Source organism: Copadichromis virginalis, linkage group LG17 (assembly GCF_057382275.1).
Source record: "Copadichromis virginalis isolate Kocher_CV1m ecotype Utaka linkage group LG17, C_Virginalis_male_GT1.1, whole genome shotgun sequence".
NCBI lineage: Eukaryota > Metazoa > Chordata > Actinopteri > Cichliformes > Cichlidae > Copadichromis > Copadichromis virginalis.
Window position 1 is genome coordinate 2,945,896 of NC_140634.1, and position 11,256 is coordinate 2,957,151.

Genomic DNA, 11,256 nt, shown 5'->3' on the forward strand with positions numbered 1-11,256 from the left:
TGTTTTCAAACCGCAACATAGTCTCTATAATTTCTTTAATTATATTTTTTTCCATTGTTTGCCTGTAAAAACTAACCGTAGATTGCTCCCACACTGCTTGAGACACAACAACAACATAAAGTTACATAGTTACATATTATTTAAAAAATCTACAAAAAAGAAGGATGTGAAACATCTTTCACAACAACAACATATTTCGCAACAAGAAAGACTGGTGTGATCAAGCACAGATCAAAGATTCTGGAACCATCAGCTGTGGAATCACAAATACCTGCAAAAAAAGAGGGAAAAGACAGAAAAAACATCAAACGTGAGAGAGAAGACAATTATTGGCATATAAAGACCGAAAGAGAAGAGGTGCTCAGTGCATCATGGAAAGTTGCTTGGCACCCTGACAACAGCATAACTAAGGGATGCTTCAAAGACACCTGATAGTCCTCCATTATCTGTACCACTAGCAAAAAATTTTATTAACAAGAAAAGTTTGAAGTCTAATCTTGAAATGTAGAGACAGTGTCTACCTCATAAACTTGAATCTGGCTTACAAGAGAGGGACCTGATCACTGATCTCTGGATAGTATGAGGTCTTTAAGGTGTGGAAGAGCTTTGTCATTAAGAATCAGAATCAGAAAGGGTTTTATTGCCAAATGTTGAGCGGGTTTACAACATTAGGAAATTGCTGCGGTGCTTCAGTGCAAACATACTGTTATAAATACTGTTATAAATACTGTTATTAAGGGCTCATTATGTGAGGAAAATCATTGTTAATTCTGTATCAGAGGCAGCCAGTGAAGAGTAGCTAATATAGACGAAGAACTATAATTTCTCTCTCTAAGTACTTTCACTGCAGCATTTTTAGATCAACAATGGGCTTTCTGGAGACTTTTCTAAAAATGTGGATATTCACTAATTACAACCCTATTTAGTATGAACTACTTTTTTATCATTGCTGTAGACATGATGTTCCTAAATCTGACAATACAGTGCATGCAAGCAAAGACAGACTAAGATACTTGTTTTATGTGTGAGTTAAGAAAGAAATCCTAATCAAAAAATAATTCCAAGGTTTCTCACAGCAGTACTAAAATCAAAAATCCATTTTTAAAGTGTGTTTTGGAGCTTTTAGGGGGAAGTTCCATAGCTTCAGAAGTAGAAAATCCTGGGTCATCAAAGCCTTTATGTTTTTAAGCCATCCCAGTTATTTGCATCACCTAGCAACATAGATAAATAAACTTGGTTATCATCTGCATAGCAGTGGAGGACTGTAACAGATGAAAAGTATCAGTCCTAAAACATTTCCATGTGGAACTCCGCGGGTAACCTTTGTGTCTGAGGAAGACACATCATTCAACAAACTGAAATCTATCACATAAATATGACTTTAGCCTCTAATCTCACTGATTTTTTGCATCTTTCGCAAAATGTTGGTTTCAAACACAGTTGTGAGATTTGATAGAAGAGAGAAACTTAAATTAAGTAAGGCATTTGGAGACACTTGTGCTTTTTGTACACTTTTTCATGTACTTTAAATCCTGGCTGAAATTAATTAACCAAAATTCATTTTTAAGGATTTTGCAAATATTTAAGAGGTTCGTTGCAGTTAAATGTAAAGTTTGCTATATGCAGCATATCAACAATATTGGATCAATGGTAAAACATCCTTGAGCAGTCCAGTTAGGGTGGGTTTAGACCAGCGGTCCCCAATCCCCGGGCCTCGTACCGGTCCGTGAGTCGTTTGGTACCAGGCCGCGAGAGTTGAGGCTCAGGCGTGAAATGTTTCGTTTTCAGGGTTTTTATCGGTTTTCAGCGTTATTTTGTTATCGTTTTTATCGTTAACTCGGTTTTCCTGGGTCTTTTCACGTGTGTTATGAATAAATCTTCTTTTTTCGGTACCGGTACTAGTTTTATTTTGTTGTATTTATCCGTGACACCTTAAAGGCCGGTCCGTGAAAATATTGTCGGGCATAAACCGGTCCGTGGCGCAAAAAAGGTTGGAGACCGCTGGTCTAAGCAATCGGCTTGAGTAATGGGCAGAACAATTACATTAACTTCCACTAGAGGGGAGTACAACTACCTGCTCTAATTAAATTGGTTGCCGACTGCCAGTAAAACAGAAGAACATGAAGAAGAAATTATATAATAGTCATGCTGTGAGTGAGACGACGCAGCACGTAATAGCAATAAATAAATATTTGAAAAGAAAAATAGTGAGTCTGACCTGGGTCCTTGAGAAAATTCCGACCCAGACGAAGGCCCTAGCATTAGTAGTGGTCAGAAGAAAGCAAAAAAAGGGTAGATTGGGGACAAACTTGTTAGTCCAATAATCACACAACTGCTATGTTAACTCCAACTTGAATGGTTGCCTTCTTTCGTTCCTCCACACAAGAAAAAACTGACACTCCAAAAAACTCCTACTTCCCCTTCCCGCCTGCGCGTAGCCATGCCCCCCCTTCACTGGACACTTGCGCAGTGGGACAGATACATCTAAACAAACTGAACCAATTCTGCTATACATGGTGCGCGGGGAAAAATTATCAATATGCTTTTTGTGACATTTTTGTTTGGTAGTATGTTGTGTTATTTTTCTAACGTGAAATATGTACCGTGGCTCCAAAAGATTGGGAAACACTGGTTTAAACTACAGAACCCAACACTGCCACCTTCAGAGCGATTGGCGCAGCATCTGTGAAAGTGACACTGCTGGTAGTTCTCTTTTCAATGATAGAAATGTAAGGAGACAGACGCTATGTTCACACTGCAGTCGAAAGCGCATCAAATCCGATTTTTTTTTTTGACCCTATGCGACCCATATCCGACCATGGTATGACAGTGTGAACGGAACAAATCCGATATTTTCAAATCTGATCTGGGTCACTTTCGTATGTGGTACTGAATCCAATACATATCCGATGTTTTAGAATGCGACTGCTGTTTGATGGTCACGTCGCATTAAATCCGTCTTGTACGTCACTGACACAAGACAGACGCCAATTATCAGCGCCGCAGAAGCACCCGAGAAGACATCGCGAACGCTTCCGGCCATCCAGTGTAGATGTTAGTGAAACTGTTGGGAACAACGTTGGAGAAACGTGAACATTTTATTTGTACTGTATAATCTGCAGATTCTGACAGAAATCTGCAACTATCCTTTGAAGCAGCGCTCCTCTAAAACAGCAATAAGGATAATTATTAGGTTATCTACATTATTATGTAAATAACAAAATAACTTAAAGCAAAATTGGGAAACGTAAAGTCCGAAGTCTTTATATTAAGGGCCATCGGTCAAACAATATTATTTGCTCTGGGTCTAAACAGAGCGCGTTGTGGGTGACGTCTTCTTTTGCGCATGCGGCCGCTTCGAGGGGTCACACTAGAGCGCGTTTGGTGTCCCATTTTATTTGTAGTGTGAACGAGCAGACAAAAAAATCGGATTTGATCAAAAAATTGGAATTGAGCATCAAGACCTGCAGTGTGAACGTAGCCAAAATAACCTGTCCTGACCCTCTCTGCGTTCAGGTGTCCAGCCATCCATCCTCCGTGCAGCTGCTGTCCATCCTTCAGGCCTTGTTGCTGGTGGGTCCGGACAGAGCTGAGGTCTGGTGTGCTCTGGAGCTGCTGATAGATCGAGCCACCCTGCTGGCTCAGGATGGTAAGTATGAGGGTGCATCCAACATCAGATCACTGGGTCCAGCTCTGATTCCGCCTCTTTGTAGAAGTGTCCTCTCTATATAAAAGATGACCCCTGTAAAGAGTCCCTTAAGGTTCAGATGCAGGCCCTGTTTTATGTCAGTTTGTATAAATGACAGCAGGCAGAGTATGATCAAAGCTGAGGGCATTTCACAGGATCAGGCGAAGGTGAATTCATCGGCTCTGTTTTTCTTGATCGCAGCTGAGGTAGACTCTGCAGATCACCTGCTGGAGAAGCTCCTCCCCCGAAAGACTTACTCAGCCAATCTTACCATCGACAGGGCGGTCCAGACTAGACTACCAGACAGTCCTCCCAGCCAATCAGAGGCACTCACCAAAGATGCTCCGACAGCCCCCACTGCAGCACTTCCTATGCCCCCTCTTCCTCCTCCCTTACCCGGTGCTATGACTCTTCCCCTTCCACCCCCTCCACTGCCGCCCACACCCTTGCCTGGTGCTATGGCTCCTCTCCCTCCACCCCCTCCACCCCCACCCTTACCTGGTGCTATGGCTCCTCCCCCTCCACCCCCACCTTTACCCGGTGCTGGACCTCCACTCCCCCCCTCTCCTCCAGGTGACATCAGAGCTGAGACAGTTCAAAGTCTGGGCAGGTTATATAGCAGCTCCGCTCCTAATTCAAGCCACACCCCCTGCCCAACACTGCGGATGAAGAAGCTGAACTGGCAGAAACTTCCATCCAGACTGGTGTCAGGTGAGGCCTGGTATTGGCCCAGGTCAGGTGCAGGATTCATCCAAGCTGACGTCACTCTGTGTCCACAGGCCACGAGTCTCTGTGGACGTCAACATCTTTGGACTCCATGGAGCCAGATTACTGCAGCATCGAGCACCTCTTCAGTCTCCCTCCGACTGAGACCAAGACCAGAACCAGAACCAAGTCAAAGACGGAGCCCAAAGAGGTGCCGCAGCTTTCTCTGTCTTCACCTTACAGGTGTGGCGTTACACGTTTTACCTTTTTCACATCCACATGTTCAATTCTGTCCACAGGTGTCCTTCATCGACGCCAAGAAGAGCCTTAACCTCAACATCTTCCTCAAGCACTTCAAATGGTGACTGTTCTTTTTCTGAGTCTTGCAGCCAATAAAAACACCTGTGCTGTGACATCACCATCCCTGTATCACCTGACCTGTCTCACCTGCAGTTCCCACGAGGACTTTGTGGATCTCATCCAAAGAGGAGACCGATCAAAGTTTGATGTTGAGGCCCTGAAACAGTTCATCAAACTCCTCCCAGAGAAACATGAGGTCACCTGCGCTTCACCTGTTCTCCACCTGTCTCTCACCTGCCCCTCACCTGTGCTTCAGTTGTCCTTCACCTGTACTTGACCTGTATCTCATCGTTCCCTCCTCAGGTAGGGAACCTGAAGTCTCATCTGGCAGAGCAGGACAAGTTGGCATCAGCAGATCAGTTTTACCTGCAGCTCATTGATCTGCTCAGGTGTGAGGACAGCGCCAGCTGCAGCACACATCAAGCACAGATAAATAAGCACAGCTCACCACAGGTCCACTCACTCGCAGTGTGTGTGTGTGTGTGTGTGTGTGTGTTGCAGTTACTCTCTGAGGATTGAGTGTATGTTGCTGTGTGAGGAGAGCAGCTGTGTGTTGGAGACTATGAGGCTCAGACCTGAGCTGCTGGACCGCGCCTGCCAGAGTGTGTATATACATGACAAACACACAGCAGCTACACAACAAACACGCTGGCTGCACACGCACGTTTGGCTGCTGTGGTGGTGTTCTTGTTTCTGTTTGTGTGTGTTGTTTTGTGTGCAGGTGTGAAGGAGAGCGCTCGGCTGCCAGTCTTCTGTAAACTAATCCTGAGTGTCGGAAACTTTCTCAACTATGTGAGAATCTTTTTTTTACTCCTTGTAATCTGATTACTTTGTGTGGCATGCTCAGTGACGGTCCTAAAGCAGTTCTCTTCCCGAAGACTCAAACCACACAAACAAACTCTTCCATCTATATGAATGAGCGATTTTTTTTTTTTATTAAAAATTTGAACATAATTCAACACAAACTCTTGTGAAGGACACAAAGTCAAAGACTTCCAAGCAGAGCGCATCGGCCAGCACAACACAGAGTTTGGGTCCTTTACGCTAAGCGAGACAGGTGGAGAACAAGCTAGCGGTCAGTGTGCCGCATCCTATGCGAAAGGGCCTTAAGTTCTTGGCTAGTTTAGCATCAACATGCTGTCTGTGCAGATGTTAGCAGTATAATGCAGCTGTTTATGTCCTGGATGCTGGTTCCACTGCACCATGATGCTTGTCCTTTCGTGCAAGAAAAATAAGTAATGTCCGTGTCTCTGCTGTGGAGTGGGCCTCTAGCAACTGCTGGACTTCACCTCAGCTAACTGGAGCCTCTGATGAAGTTTTTATGAAGTTATCTAAGCAGTAATATCACAGCTGTGAGGTTGATTGCACTAACAGTTCATCCGAGGATTGTTTTGTTTGTTTTTTTTGTTTTTATTTGTTTGCACATTCAGGCAGGTGTGACTCAGCACCAACTATTAGCTCAGCACAAATCTACCAACAGACTGTCTACCAAGACAGTTCATTTAGTTGCCAAATCATAAATCAGTCTGTTATTTAGCTGAAATAAAATGTAAAGGCTGGTAGTCTGATTTAGTCATGTGATGTATGGTCCATCAGGGAACTCACACGGGGAATGCTGAAGGCTTTAAGATCAGCACTCTGCTCAAACTGACCGAAACCAAAGCCAACAAGTCGAGAGTCACGCTGCTGCACCACATCCTGCAGGTAATGCTGGGAATACTACGAATACTGGGGAATACTGCAGTATTCTCATAATAATTCAGTTGCTGCTTTTTGTGACCCTTAGGAGGCTGAAGAGAATCACCCCGACCTGCTCAACCTGCCCGATGACCTGGAGATCTGTGCAAAGGCTGCTGGGTAAACACATATAGGAGTTCAGTCACGTACAGACTGCTGGGTGGAGTCTGTGACGTGGTAGCTCAGGTGTTTCGCCTGCAGCGGTGTTAAATGTTGCCCTCTGACTCCACCTGCAGGCTCAGCTTGGACTCTATTCAGTCTGAAACAAACACTCTAAACAAATGGCTGAAAAACTCAGAGAGGAGCGTTTCCTCCTCATCCCACGACATGAAGGAGCAGTACCTGTCCACCATACAGGTTTGTTCTTATGTGGTGTTACCAGGAGAGCCTGCAGGCTGTTGAGCAGCTGCAACTCCTGCTGTCATCTGTGGAGGAGCAGAGGAAGCACCTGTCCGCCTACCTCTGTGAGGACAGCAGCAGCTTCTCCCTCGAAGAGCTCTTCAGCACCATCAAGGCATTCAGAGACCTCTTCCTTCGAACCCTCAAGGTCAGCGCCAATCGCAGTGCGGCTCAGTCTGCAGGACTCATACCCTGCCACACGTTTGCATGTGTCATTTAAACTATGTCTCAGCCAGCCAATCGGCTCTGACTTTAACCGTGACAAAGTGTGGTAGCTGCCACACATTAGTCCTGTTTCCCTGTAAATGTTAAGCTCCGCCCTCTCTGGGGGGCCGGTTAGCCTGCTGAAGTTTGAACTGTGTGTTCCTTTTATTCTTCGATCAGGAGAACGAAGGTCACAGGGAGCAGGAGAAGAGGAGGAAGAGGTTGGAGGAAGGGAGGAAACTGAGAGAAGAAGCCCCCACCAGAAAGATCAGTAAGTCAGACACCATTATTTCACCTTATATCCTCCCTCCTTAAATGGAGAGACAGGTGTGGCAGGTGAAGGACAGGTCAAGTACAAGTGGAGAACAGGTGAGACATGTGAAGGGCCGGTGACGGACAGGTCGAGAATCAATAGCTGACATCAGCAACATCGTCGACAACCTGCTGGCCGAGATCAGGAAGGGCTGCAGGCTGAGGAAGACAAGGCCACGGGCAGAGCCGGACGGTGGGGTCGAAGGTGAGAGCCCGGCAGGACTTCTGCAGACTTTCTTGTCACTACTGCTCGTTTGATCAAGTTCTCCTTTTCAGGTCACCCCGGGGTCACGCAGATGTCACCGGCCCAAGACAAGCCAGATTTTCCCGAGAAGCCTCGGGAGGAGGTCCGGACTCCCACACATCCACCTGCTGGAACCAGACCAGAACCGGAGCCAGCAGAGCCAGACAGAGCTGCCTCAGAGCTCCAGGCCCTCGGTGAACGCCCCGCAGCTGAGGTCCAGGGTCGAGTCTGAAGTGGACACCAGACCGGCGCAGCAGGAAGTCCAGCACACAGCTGGTCAGCAGGATGTGACCCAGGTCAACAGGAGCAAAGATCCTAACCCGGAAGATTCTGCTCCCCAGAACGCATCAAACACCTTAGACACCAGCCCAGCAGGTAGAGTGAGGCGCTGTGCTCTCTGCTTCAGGCTTTGAGCACGCTCAGTGCTGCTGTTTGTTTCTGAAACATGGAAATTTTAATGCTTCCTGTCCCACAGCCCACCCACACAGATCAAGTTGTGTTCAGTGTTTGCAGCAGAGTGACGGAGACTCGGCCGCAGATTACAGTTGAGTGGAGTCGAGATTGCCATACCATGGTGATGTAGCCGGGTCAGTCTGGCTGTTGTGATGTAGCTCGGAGTCTATGAGGTCACTTCCTGTTCCTGAACATTAGTGTTTCCTGTGACATGGTGAGCTGAGGCTCAGGCTGTAAGGTCTCATCAAGACGATGATAGAACATCCTTTAGTGTTGATGATGAAATAAGCTTTATATCTAGAAACCGACCAATCGTATCCTCTCTTTGATCTCCAGAAGGCAGTGGTCACACAGGAAGAAAGCGTTTGAAGAAAAAGAAAAAATGCATCCTTCAGTGAGGTGAGCTCACCTGCAGCTGTGCATAAATCCACGTCAGCGGCGATTCACTGCTGTCCTTCACTCTAAAGCATTTCATTGGTCGAAATGTTTTTATGTTGTGGGATTTAAGGTCTTTTTTTAAATATCATTTATTATTTTATTCTTCTATGGTTCCAGGTACATGGGTCAGGACTTGTTTCTGTGGCGACAGGACTGGACCTGCAGGAGAACAAAGTGTTTAAAAGGGAAACACAATCATAAAGAACGAGGAAGCAGCAAGGATTCTGGGCGGAGCTTCCTGTGACTGACTGATCTAACCCTCGCTCACCTCTCAGTGGCGCCGAAGTAACTGCGTCCATTTGTGATGTCAGCAAGGTTTCTATGTGCACTTCCTGTCAGGTCGAGGCGCTGCACTGTCTCTGAGCTCAGGTGGTCTGATGTGGGTGGGGCTCAGAAAGCACAGCAAATAAACTCTTTCCAGGTTAATGCCACCTGCCTGCTCACCTGGTTTCTTGCAAAAGACCTTTTAGATTAAAAGCCTCGCATTGTTCCCGTGCAGGTGTTCAGGTTTTAGACTTTTCTGGTCTTATTGTTGATTAAAGTTTGCTGAGACTTTTACTGTTAGAATAAATGTTGTTCTAGCTCTTTGATGAGTCCTGTTTTTTGTTTGTTTGTTTGCTAAAGTACCGAACGGGACAGAAAAACAATCAGAATTGTCTGAGGGCCAGGAAAGATGCCCAACGGGTTTATTTCTTCAAGTGGAGAAAACGTGTCAATGTGATATTGGTCCACTTGATTGATCTTTATCATTATTATTATTATTTATTTATTTTAAGTTATTAAAAATTGGACAGACAATTAGACAGAAAAGGGGGAAAGAAAAACAGAGGGGATCGGGGGACAGTAAGAGAAGACACTGAGAAAATCCTGTTAACAGAAGAAAAAAGAAAACAAACAACAAGAGAACAACACAAAACAGAGGTCAAAGCAACAACCTATCTACGTGTAAGTAACAGTAAATACTAAATATTGAATGTTGAGCAGCACGCAAGATCAACAGCGCACGATATGCTTTAAGGTAGCAGCCAAGGAAGATATAGTTTGTGTCTGTGAGCACCCATGTGTACAACCCCCAGACCCAGGAGGTGTTACCCTTTTCCCTGGGGTGGAGGCAAGCAGCCCGCAGCCACAGGGAGGCCAAGCGTCCTGATGGTGTACAGAGAACAGGGGTTGTGAAGACCCCATACCTCACTCCGCTTGCTCATATGTCGTGTTGCTGCGTGCTCTTCTAAGCGAGCAGCTCCTGTGCTCACCTGACGGTCACCTGCACCAAGGAGCTGCTGTGATTGACGGAGCAGCAGCTCTCCGAGAACCAACATGTTGGACTTTCAGTTCCAGGTTTTGAGCCACAAAGTACTCATTGCCATATGCAGTAATCTGATTGGTCAAATCTGAGCCTGTTTAGAAAAAATAACTCCCAGATGCATCCACCCATGATGGATGTTTCTTTTTCAATCACTATGTGCTAAAAGACCTCCCTGCACTGAATCATACTTGTTATCAATCTCTGGCTCTCTTTCACAGCATGTCTTTTGTACTGTCTTCCTTCTCTCACCCTAACCAGTCGCGGCAGATGGCCGCCCTCTCACTGAGCCTGGTTCTGCTGGAGGTTTCTTCCTGTTAAAAGGGAGTTTTTCCCTCCCACTGTCGCTAAAGTGCTTGCTCATAGGAGGTCATATGACTGCTGGGTTATTGTAAGGTCTACCTTACAATATGAAGCGCCTTGAGCTTGTATAAATAAAACTGAATTAGTGTACACCCCCCCAACATACACACACACACACGCACACAGCGCAGGTAAGCAGCTGAGTCACATGTGAGGTAGACTCTTCATCTGCAGCTCACAGACGGTCACACGCAGAGCCATGAACCGGAGACGTGCACGTGCTTATTCACGTGTTTACTTTTTTTCTTTTTTTTTTTTTACAATAGATGACGTCATCATCCTCATCCCCGTGTCAGCGTTGCGGTGACGTCACGCAAAACCGGCGCTTCCCGTACTGAAGCGACGGCGCTCCAAATCATGTGACCTCTGCCCGGCGCACGCTGAGCTGATCGATCAGAAGAATCTGTGCTGATTACCGATGAGCGGGTCTTCCGAAAACCCTCACACTGCCGAGCGCGCGACCGGAAACCGACCCGCCTTCACAATAAGAGTAGGCCAAGGGCAGCCGTTCCGTCACGGTCACACCTGCAGTCAGGTGTGCTGTGACGAAGTTACTCGCGTGGTCACACTTTTTACTCGTACATGAGTTATCCTCCATCATCGCTCCTCAGCAGACCAACGCTGAGGGGGCCGTGCTTTTCCGTGCTCAAGTCTTACAGTATGTAAAAGGGACTCTGAGCTGCTCTCCGGTTTAAGTCTTGCTGGATCATGCAGGTCTGACTTGCCACTTACACAGCCATTCGACTCAGTCGTGTGAGGTGTGCACCGCTGGATTGGCTCAGCACACACCATCCCTATCGGTACAATCTGCAGAATCCTGCCTACCACGTGACTTTAGCCAGCAGGTGAACCACTGTTTCATTTTAATCAATGGCTAGTTTTGTGTGAACAAAAACAACATGAAAATTCAGTCTGACTCACCGAAATTACAACATAGTGCCTCTGAGTCTAACTACTGACCACTGCCAAGCCAAATGTATGATAACAGAGCTCCACAGCGCCCTCTGCTGTGGCAGTACCAGGTAATTTGACAGCCAGCCCCGGTGTGCC

At 46.3% G+C, this 11,256-nt stretch overlaps 1 pseudogene across 1 annotated transcript; it reads left to right on the top strand.

The window, feature by feature from the left end:
- Positions 1-2,145: 2,145 nt before the first annotated feature.
- Positions 2,146-9,130, top strand: LOC146688764 (inverted formin-2-like; annotated as a pseudogene). Its single transcript, XR_014916165.1, has 17 exons — positions 2,146-2,150; positions 3,234-3,649; positions 3,890-4,399; positions 4,468-4,604; positions 4,693-4,754; positions 4,847-4,949; positions 5,057-5,142; positions 5,255-5,355; positions 5,475-5,545; positions 6,350-6,457; positions 6,540-6,610; positions 6,727-7,037; positions 7,274-7,364; positions 7,494-7,610; positions 7,682-8,024; positions 8,125-8,501; positions 8,658-9,130. The product of XR_014916165.1 is annotated as an inverted formin-2-like (transcript).
- Positions 9,131-11,256: the final 2,126 nt, after the last annotated feature.